Here is an 11573-nt window from a genome sequence, read left to right as displayed (position 1 = left end):
AGCACTGGCTGCTTTTGCAGAGGACCCGGATTTGATTCCCAGCACCCACATGGCAGCTAATAACCACCCATGCCTCTAGTTCCAGGGGATCTAATGCCATCTGGCCTCCACAGGCATTGCACACATGGGTGCTGGGTATACTTACATGTAGGCAGGACACTCAAACACATGAAATAAAAATAAATAAATAAATAAATAAATAAATAAATAAATAAAGGAAGAAAGCTAGCTAAGCCAGAGAGTGAGTCTATAAGTCCTGTTCCTCCATGGCTCCTATCTCCAGGCTCCTACCTGGCCCTGAGTCCCCTCAGGGATGGGCTGTGGTGTGGGAGTGTAAGATGAAATAAACCCTTTCCTCCTCTAAGTTGATTTTGGTCAGAGTGCATAATCACAGCAATGGAAAACAAATTAGAACATTCGCCAAGTATGCTAGACTGACTGGGACCCTCCTGACTCCATTTCCACCTAAGAAGACAGGTGTGCGTCATCACACCTGGCTTTTTTTTTTAAAAAAATGTGTGTTGGGATTTGAACTCAGGCCCTTTGCACAGCAAGAGCTTTATTGACTGAGCCACCACGCCTGCCCCTACCAACCTATCTTCTGTCTATCCCTCACATTTCATTTTAATTTTTTTTTATTATTTATTACTTTCCAAATCACTGTGACCAAATACCAGAAGTAACTTAAGAGAGGAATTTAATTTGGCTTATGGTTCAGAGGGAACACTCCATCATGGTGGTAGCCGGGGCAGTCCTGGGGGCTTGAAGGGGTGATATATTACTTGTGTCAGTCAGGAAATAGAGATCTCCGACAGAAAGTAGGGCTGGTCTGTAACTTTTGTCCCCCTGCCCCCAAACTACCACTTGGGGCTGGAGAGATGGCTCATCTGTTAAGAGTGATTGCTGTTCTTCCAGAAGATCCGAGTTTGGTTCCCAGTACTCACAACAGGCAGCTCACAACTGCCTATAACTCCAGCTTCAGGAAATCTGATGCCTTCTTCTGGCCTCTATGGGTATTCAAAGTCATGTGCACATACCCACACATATACGTATAAATAAAAATAAATAAGGAAAGCCTGCCTCCAGTGACCTACCTCTGTCAGCCATGTCTCTAGCCCCTAAGGTTTCACAGCCTCCCCAGACAGTGGGAGCAGCTGGGAACCAAGTGTTAAATACACAAGTCTGTGGGGGACTTTCACCTTCCAGCCGTATTGATTTGTTTGTTTGTTTGTTTGTTTGTTTGTTTGGCACAGGCTGGCTATGAATTCGCCACTCTCCTGCCTCATCCTCCCTAGGGCTGGGATGACAGGTACGTGCTCCCACGTCTGGCTTTAGTTTTTCCAATTATACATCTGTTTATATTTTTTTCATTTTCCCCTTTGATTCGGTGAAGCATTTGTCTAGCAAGATACACACGAGATTGTTTCTACCCTGAGATCTGAACTCGTAACTCTCGTCTCCAGATCTCACAAGTCTGGATTCCAACTTGAGTGTGGCCAGCTGCTGTGCAGAAGTGACAAAGACCTCTCAGCAGCCCTGTGAACTTGGAGCCATGATTACCTGAACTTTCTAAGTGAGGCAAATTGAGTGGTTTGCAGGAGCCAGTTTCTTAGGACAACCGGCTGCTTGTAAAAAGAATCAGACCAGATGGTGTTAGAACTTGCCTGCTTACAGTGAGCTGCTGTCTGTCACCAGTAGATTAGAGGCAGCTGTCTGTGTCTGGGGACACCCCCACCTCTCTGGCACCACAGGAAGGGTAGGATGGAGGGAATGGGCTAGTCCACAGCTGTCACTCCTATGGTGACTTAGGGTGTAGCTTTTTTCCTGGTTCCTGGTCTCCTCAGGAGGGACCTCTCCACCCTTGGGGCTCACGGGCTTCCAATGATTCAGTCTGTAAAAAAATGCCCTAGTGTTTATAGCAACTCTGGTAAATCCAAAGTGCCAGGTTGGGGGGGGGATACGTTTCACCCCTCCCTCTGTGCTGTCACTAGTGGCTTGTGGATTTCTGTCTGCCAGGGGGCCATGCTTGGAACATTTCCCATCCCTTCAGATGCACTTGTCTGCAATTCCAGCATTCAAGGCTTGCCTAGGTTAGAGAAATTCAAGGTCAGCTGGGGTGACAGAGTTCAAGGCCAGTCTGGGCAACTTACTTTTTCCTTTTTTTTAAACTTAAAAATAAAAAGTGAGAAGCCGGGCATGGTGGTGCATGCCTGTAGTCCAACACTTGGGAGGCAGAGGCAGGCAGATCTCTGTGAGTTCAAGGCCAGTTTGGTCTACATAGCGAGTTCCAGGACAGCTGGGGCTACAGGGAGACCCTTCTTCAAAAAGACAACAACAACAACAACAACAAAAAAAGTGAAAAGAAAACTGGTGCTATAATTTAGTGGTAGAGCAGCTGCCTAGAATCCCCCAGTGAGGGGCTGGGGTGTCGCTCAGTGGTAGAGCCCCTGCCTAGAATCCTCCAGTGAGGGGCTGGGGTTTGGCTCAGTGGTAGAGAACATACCTATAATCCCCCAGTGAGAGGTTGGGACATGGCTCAGTGGTAAAGTAGTTGCCTAACCAACACAATGCCCTGGTTCAATCCCCAGTACCAAAGGAGGGGACAATGTAGCTTTCTGCCTGAGGAGGAAACCCAGAAACGGATACCTCAATTTGGGGTCGGGGCTCTGAGGTCCAATCTCGGGGCTGTGGGCTCAGTGGTAGAGCCCCTGCCTAGAATCCCCCAGTGAGGGGCTGGGGTGTGGCTCAGTGGTAGAGCACCTGCCTAGAATCCCCCAGTGAGGGGCTGGGGTGTGGCTCAGTGGTAGAGCCCCTGCCTAGAATCCTCCAGTGAGGGGCTGGGGGCTTGGCTTACTTAGCATGTTCAAGGCTCTAGGTTCATGTCCCTAGCATTAAAATCAATGCTTTTAGATTAATAATTATTAAATAATTTCCTGTGTTTTACAGATCAGGATTTCATTTGGCCATTGGTCTCTGATCACTGAGGGAAGACTGGTCTTTCCTGGCCATTCTGAGGTATTTTCTTGGGGTTGTTGAGTCAGGGTATCTCTATGTGGCCCAGGCTGGCCTGGAAGTTAGTATCTTCCTTCCTCAGCCTCCTGAGTGCTGGGACTACATAAGCAGCCACTCAGTGACATCTTTGTGGCTTAGAACAAAGATCCAGAGCTGGTCTTGTTCAGAACTGTGTACCAGTGTTGGAGAGATGGCTTAGCAGGTGCTTGCTGCCAAGCCGGGCGACCTGAGTTTTATCGCTGGAACCCACGTGGTGGAAAGAGAGAACTGACACTTGAAAGTTGTTCTCTGACCTCCACACATGTGCTTTGGCTTATGTGAGAGTGCACACAGGCACACACACACACACACACACGCACACACACACACACACACACACACACACAAAGTAGATACGTATGTGTAAAATAGTGTTTCAGAAAGAACTGTATACCAACAACATAGCCAGCAAATAATTGGTAAGGAACATGGGTTGTGGATGTGCCACAGCCTGGGGAACTGTCTTGAACAGATCAAGGAAATGGTTGCTCTTTCATTTCCGCCTTTGTTACCACAGAACGACGCAGGGAAGGGAATGCTGGGACTCATCGGGCCAGTTCTGTTGACACACTGTGGTGATGCCTACACAGCCACAACATGCCCTCGAGGCATAGTAACCTTTTTTTTTTAATTAAATTTTTTTTTTTTACGTGTATGCGTGTATTGCCTGCATGTAGGTCAGTGCCCCCGTGTCATGCAATGCCCGCGGAGGTCAGAAGAGAGGCTGTTGGGTCCAGTGGGACTGGAGTTACAGACAGTTGTTAGCTGCCATGTGGGTGCTGGGATTCAAATCTGAGTCCTCTGCAAGAACAACCAGTGCTCTCAACTGCTAAGCCATCTCTCCAGCCCCCGTAGTAACCTCTAAATTAGTTATTTTATGTAACTGTGACTGAAGTACTCGGCAGAAACAACTTGAAATAGGAAATTTATTTCGGCTCTGGGTTTCTGAGGGTTTAGCTTGCAGTTGGATTGTCAAATGGACTTTGGCAGAGGATCACATGGTGGGAGTATGTGGTGAGGGGCATTCTTCACCTTGTAGCAGATAGCAGAAAGCTAGACTAGACTGGGTAAGGGATAAGATATCCTCTCCCATCCCAAAGAATTGCCTCCAGTGATCCGTTTCCTCCAGTTAGGTTCTACTTCCTGAAGTTTCCTGAACCTCCAAATGCAATGCAACCAGTTGGGACCATGTGTTTAAAACATGAGCTTGTGGAAGAAATATCATATTCAAATAAACTTCCTTAATAGGGACTTTCCAGAGCATATGAAGAAAGTTCCAGAAATCTAGGGTGAGTTCCCAGGACTCTTTGGAGGGAGATGGTACCCTGCTTCAAAGTTAAATGTCCTCCTTGGAGTAAAACCCCCAGAATTCTGACCACTGCTAGATTTCTTTGCTTTTGGGAGAACATACCTCTGGGTGACCCTGACTCTGTCTGAGGTTTTCAACCCTTGTTAGGACTAGAATGCAGAATGTCCCCCACAGGTGGATGTTTTAAGCTTGTGGACTCTTCCCCTCTTAAGTTATTTCTGCCAGGTGATTCTTCCCACTAATCTGAAGCCAACCCCTAGTAACATTTCTTTAAGAAATTTTCAAGAGGGGCTGGAGAGATGGTTCAACGGTCAAGAGCACAGGCTGCTCTTGCAGAGGATCCGGTTTCAAATCCTAGCACCCACAGGGTGCCACAGGATGGCTGCTGTCTGGAATGCCAGTTCCAGGAGATGTAACATTCTCTTCTGACCTCCATGGGCACTGCATGACATTGGATGCACTTACATACATGCAGGCAGTATACTCATACACATAAAAAATATAAAAAATAAAATATTAAAAAATTCTCAAGAGATTAAAAAAAAATTGGCATGTGTTTGTAAATGACCAGCCCCAAACTTGTGATTCTCCTGACTCAGACTCCTGAATGCTGGGATTGCCAGTGTGCACCACCGTGTCTAGCAGGATAAGAACTCTTAAAATAACCTTAAAAGAAAGTGACGGTAACATCATGGTCAGACCTGGAAATTTATAACGACCTTTTTCCCTCCCTCCAGGGAGACCCTGTCTCAAAAAGGCACACACACACACAAAAACCTTTGTTATTATTAGTGTGTGCCAGTGTGTGTGTGTGTGTGTGTGTGTGTGTGTGTGTGTGTGTGTGACAGCTTATATGTGGAAGATAATAGGACAACTTGCAGGAGTCAGTTCACTCCTTCCACCATGTGGATATGTGGATCCTGGGGATCGAATTCAGGTCCTCCGGCTTGGCAGCTAGCACCTTTACCAGCTGAGCCATCTCATTGGCCTATTAACTTGTTAGTGTCATTAGCTACCTGCTCAGGGTTTTAAGTCTGACTTCTGGCCTTGTAAACATTTTTTGTTCTGCCAATTTATTTAACTTATGAAAAGAAAAGCAGACAGAGCTAGTTTACCGTACGCCACCCGAGTCTCCTCTGGTGTTGAGCTCTTGCTCTCTCCCCCCTCCTCTGACTGGACACTCAGTGAGTAATAAAGTTCTTTGTGTTATAGTTTGCCACATCCTGGAGCCTGCCTGTTGTATCCTGGTTGAGTCACTTTGCATGCATCCTCATGACAGTGTTTCTCAAAGAATACTACAATATGTATTATTTGTTTATTAAATCAATTTTTTGAAACAGGGTTTCCCTGTAGCCCCGGCTGGCCTGGAACTCCCTATATAGACCAGGCTGCTCTAAATCTCACAGAGATCTGCCTACCTCTGTCTCCCAAAAAATGGGATTAAAGGAATAAGCCACTATATATATTTGAGACTGGGTCTCATGTCATCCAGGTTGACCTTGAACTCATTATGTGGCCAAGACTGGCCTTGAATCTCTGATCCTCCCATCTCCAACTCCCAAGTGCAGGGATTACAGGCATGTGCCACCATGACCAGTTTTTTAAAAAAATGTTTTAAAACTTTTAAAAATTGAAGTATTATAGATATATAGAAAAGTGCACATTTTAAGTATTTCCTTTGGTGAGTTTTGACATGTGTAGATATCCATGAACACCTCACCACAGTCAGGGTAAGAGTGGGGAGACAGATTCTCTCCTGCATTGTGGGTGGAAGTCCGAGGAGCCGATGATGTAGACAAACTTGACAGCACCTCTTCAATGAGCGAGCATCTTTTGACTAAGAAATTCCACTATTTTTCATGTCACGTGGGATGGACATATGGTCTGTCCATAAAATTTATGTGCTGTGCCCATTTGTAATCCCAGCACTTGGGAATCTGAGGCACGAGGGCTGTGTTTGAGGCCAACCTGGGCTATATAGTGAGAACTTGCAATGCCCACAGAGGCCAGAAGAGGGCATCAAACTCCCTGGAACCAGAGTTACAGATGGTTAGCCACCATGTGGGTGCTGGGTATTGAACCCGGGTCCTCTGCAAGAGCAGCCAATGCTCTTAACTGCTGAGCCATCTCTCCAGCCTCTAATTTTATGTTTTGAAGTTCATACACATGGAATCATATGCTATGTGTGTCTCTTTTTACTCAACATTCTGAATCTTCATCTTTTTTTTTGGTCTTTTTGAGACAGGGTCTTCTTTTAGCCCCACCTGGCCTCACACTCACAGAGATCTGCTTGCCTCTCCCTCCCAAGTGCTGGGTTTAAAGGTGTGTGCCACCACGCCTGGCTGTCTTTGCCTTTAAAAACAATATTTTAAAACATTATTTGTATGTGTATGTATGTATGTGTGTGGACATGTACACGCCATGGTGCATGTGTGGAGATCAGAGGACATCTTGTGGGGGGTCAGTTACCTCCTTCTACCATGTGGGATCTGAGAATCAAACTCAGACTCTCAGGCTTGGTAAGTTCTTTTACCTATTGAGACAGCTAGCTGGCCCTCCCTCCCTCCCTCGCTTCCTCCCCTCCTCCCTCCCCCCCCTCCTCCCTCCCTCTCTTCCATCTCTCTTCCTCCTTTGCTCCCTCCTTTTCTTTCTTTTTCCTTGATGTATTGAGTGTTGAACTCAGGACCCCATACATACTGGATAAGAGCTCTACCACCGAGCCACACCCCAGCCCCTCACTGGGGGATTCTCGTCAGGTGCCCAACTTCTGAGCTACATTCCCAGTTTTTTGGTTGTTTGTTGAGTTTTTAGTTTGAGAAAGGGTCTCATTAAGCTTCCGAGGCTGACCTTGAACTTGTGATCTTGTTCAATCAGCTTCTTAAGTAGCTGGTCCAGATAAGAACTTCCTTGTTTTGGTTCCAGCTGGCCTGGAACTCACTGTGTAGACCAGACTGGCCTTGAACTCACAGAGATCTGCCTGCCTCTGCCTTCCAAGTGCTGAGATTAAAGGTGTGCATCACCACACCTGGCAAGAACTTCCTTTCTTAATTCAGAAAAAAGATTTTGAGCTTTGACTCTGTGCCTGGTTGCTATGGTCTGGAGTCTCCTCTGAAGGTTGCTGTGTTAAAGACATGGTCTCCAGGCTGTGGTGCTGTTGGGAGGTGATGGAACCTTTAGGAAGTGGGTCCTAGTGAAAGGAAGTTGGGTCATTGAAGGTGGGCCTTTGAAGAGGTTATTGGGACTCTTCTCTGTTTTGCTTTCTGGCTACTGTGAGGTGAATGGACCTCCTCATGTGCTCCCTCCATGATGCACTGTGCTGCCCCAGGCCCCAGACAACAGGGCAAAGCAACCATGAGCTGAAACCATGAGACCATGAGTCAAGACAGACTTTTCTTCTTTACAAGCTGATTCCCCCAGGTATTTTATCATAGTGACAGAAAGCAAATACACAGGTGATAGTCTAAGAACTTTACTAGGATTAACCACCACCACCATACAAGGTGTATGCCATTATTATTTCTGCCTTATGCATGAAGGAACTGGGACAGAGGTTAAGGTATACTTCCAGGGTCACATGGCTGAGAAACAGCAGAGTTGAGATTCCAGCTATACAGTGCTGAAGGGAGGCCTCGTCATTGTGCTACATTTCACCCAAGCTCACAATCATTCCCCATTTATTTTTTAAAATCATTTATTATTTATTTATTCATTTATATTTTAATTATTTTTATTTTATGTGTATGAGTGTTTTACTTGCATGTATGTTAGTGTGCCCATGCCATGCAATGCCCACGGAGGCCGGAAGAGTGTGTCAGATCCCGTGGAACTAGAGTCACTACAGTTGTTAGCCACCATGTGAGTGCTGGGAACTGAATCCAGGTCTTCTGCTGAGGACCTCTGCTGAACCCAGGTCAGTGTTCTTACCACCGAGTCATCTCTCTAGCTCCCTTCCCGATTTCTTAATGGGCAATGTTGCCACACACAGTTGGTTTTCCCACAGGTCTTGGCTGTGGAGACCTAAGGGGGGAGAGTGCACCATCTTGTGGTGAGATATGGAATATCAAAGACTCAGCTCAGTTTCCTGGACTCTGTTCCATTAAGCCTGTTCCCATAGTCTGGTGTTCTGGGTATCTTGGAAGGAGGCCCCTTGGGGTACAGCTCAGTTGGTACAGTACTGGTTCACCAAGTGTGATATTCTGGGTTCTATTATCAAAGCCCCACTAATTGGTTGTTACAGTGCATGCCTGTAATCCCAGCATTTGGGAGACAGAATCAGGAGTTCAAGGTCATTCTTGGATACATAGAGTTTCAGGTCAGTCTGGGCCACATGACACCATGACAAAAAAAGCGGGGGTGGAGGGATTAAAAAAGAATATGGGTACATCAGGCATATATTCTGATATTTCCAATATTCAAACTTTAACATTTTTAATTTGAAGCATAAGCTGGTTGCAGATGCATACACCTGTGGTTCCAGCATTTGGAAGGCTGAGGCAGGAGGATGGTGAGCTCAAGGCCATCTTGGGTTACATAGTGAGACCTGGCCTCTGGAACTCAGGGCTCTTTTCACACATCCAGGCAGTAGACTATTACCATAGACATTCATTCAAAGACGCAGAAATACCTGAAATTGCCTGAATGAAGTGTCCCCCACAGGCTCAGGTATTTGAGTATTCGGTCCTTAGTCGGTGGTGCTGTTTGGGGAGGTTGTGGGAGCTTTAAGAGGTGATGAAGTCTATACATATTGTAGAACAAAATTACATCACATCACGTACTGGGCTCAGGAGGCTGAGGTAGGAGGATCCAAAATTCAAGCCTGCTCAGGTCACAGAGTGAGTTCAAGGCATGCTTGACTTTGTCTCAAAAAATAAAAAAATCCAAAAGGAGCCAGAGATGTAGCTCAGTGGTAGAGTAGTTGCCTGGCATGTGTGATGCTCAACATGCAATTCCTTATACTGCAAAATTCAATTAAATTTAAAGACAAAAACTAATGGAGTTGGTGAGATGGCTCAGTGGAGAAAGGTGCTGGCCACCAAGTCCGATGGACTGTTTAATCTCTGGGTCCCACATGGTAGAAGAGAACTCCCACAAATTGTCATCTGACCTCCACACACATCCTGTGGCAGGCACACAGCCACACATGTGCACACATACACAATAAATAAACCTAATAAAAATTAAAAATCCAACTGTGTTTTAAATTCGTATCTCCATACTCATAGAGTGCAGCTCTCAGACCTGTCAGAGAGGTTTGTGAATTGGATGGTGGTTAATGCAGAAACTCACAACTGATCAAAGTGCATCGGATGTCTGTGGAGTGCTCAGTCACAAATGGGACATCTGTACCCCACATCTCCCTGTAAGGCTCAGGGGCCACTGCAGAAGGGGCCAAGGGAGGGACGGCAGGAACCAGAGGTTGGGGGATTAGGTGAAACAGTGTACTCTTGATCTCACAGCAGCTGTGTTTGCCTGCACAAGACCTGTACAGGATCAAGCCAGTAAACATCCCAGCAAGGAGTCGGGGAGGGGCTCAGGAGACCCTACCTCCAGCTGATGATTGACAGCTGGTGTCTTCTTGGGGAGGGAAGAGAGTTTTCTTTAAGGGTGTGGCCCCTAATAGGTGGACCTTGCTCCAGTGGATGGCCCCACACCCATGAATATACCGGCAGCATGGACTGTACTTGATGGGTTGCATATATTAAAAAAAGAGGACATGAAGTTGGGAGGGTGTTGGGACTTAGGTTTGCTTTGCTTAGCGGGGGACCTACTGGCTTCGGGACAGAGGACTTGATTGGCAACAGAGTCTTAGACCCTGGGACTTGTGTCTTTCCAACAAGCCAATTAATTTTAAAATTTAGATTGTTTTTATACATCCCAAGGAGCTAGCAGTCACGTGGGATATGGCAGTCACATACTAAGATTTAGGATACAAAGAAACAGGACATTTAGTCTATTAGTTGGTGCCAGAAGGATTCTTAAACTTTACTCAAGGTTATCAATGCCCATCTGGTAATTTATTGGCCACAACGTTTTCTTTCTTAGGGCTAAAAGCATAGAGAATTTTTAGCTTTTAGCTCAGGAGTAAACCTTTAACCTGGACTAATCTCTTAGCCAGGGATAGCTGAGTTATTTGTTCAGGACAAGGAGACGAGCTAAGGGTTGTTGACCAAGACACTTTCCCACAGAGCAGGGAGCCTGCACTTCTGACCGGGCCACTTCCTCCTGCCAGTCTAGCAGTGTTCTGAAGGACAGGGATTATCAGAGCCACTGTTTTCAGTGCCCCTCCCTTTAGCAGAGAATGCAGCCTGGACCTATAAGTTTTAGGCTCACCTCACCCTAGGGCCTGGCATCCTGGTTTCCTACAGGAGGGATGGAGAGGTGGGGGTGGATCTAGAAGTTGTGGGGAGGAGTGCAGGGTGAGTATGATCAAAATGCATTGTATGTGTGTATGTAATTCTCACAGAATCAATAAAAGTATTGTATCAATAAATATAACTCAGGAAGCAGAGGCAGGTGGAACTCTGTAAGTTTTGAGGTCAGCCTGGTCTATATAGGAAGTTCCAGCCAGCCAGGGCTGCATAATGAGCCTCAGTCTAAAAAAGGATATAAAACAGAACCATTCTAAAAATTAAATTAATGAAAAGATGTCTGTACTATCCCACCTTCTTTCTTTTATATAGCCTCCTATGTCATTTGAGTCTTTTACAATATGATTTTGTATATTTTTGAGAAACAAAATATCCATCCAAACATCTAATAGTCTCAGGACCCCATTCATCAATTCTTTGTCTATGGAAGAATAAATACTCCGTAAGCCAGGGAGGAGGGAGGGATGACGGGCAGGCAAGGGACAGGCAGGCACTGGAAGAGAGGCCCATCAGAGCTGAAGACTCTCTCTCTCTCTCGGCTGTTGGAATCATAGACTTGCACCTCCACGCCTGCTTTGATTTTTTTCCTCACATCTCATCGTCATAGGTGAGCAAAACCAGAACCACAAAGCAGTTAACTTTGGCCTCAGGACTGGACTGAGAACCCTAAGGATATGAACATTAGAATAAAAGGAAAATCTGACTCTTAGTCAAAATACCTGTTTATGTGCTGGCTCTGCTCATAGGTCTGTTTTTGTTGGTTTTTGAGACAGGGTCTCATATATAGCCTAGGCTGACCTGATACTCCTGGTCCTCCTGCCACAGCTTAGTAAATGTTGGGATTA

Source organism: Nannospalax galili, unplaced genomic scaffold, assembly GCF_000622305.1.
Source record: "Nannospalax galili isolate Female #2095 unplaced genomic scaffold, S.galili_v1.0 scaffold385, whole genome shotgun sequence".
NCBI classification, from domain to species: Eukaryota; Metazoa; Chordata; class Mammalia; order Rodentia; family Spalacidae; genus Nannospalax; species Nannospalax galili.
Note: the sequence above shows the minus strand (reverse complement) of the source record.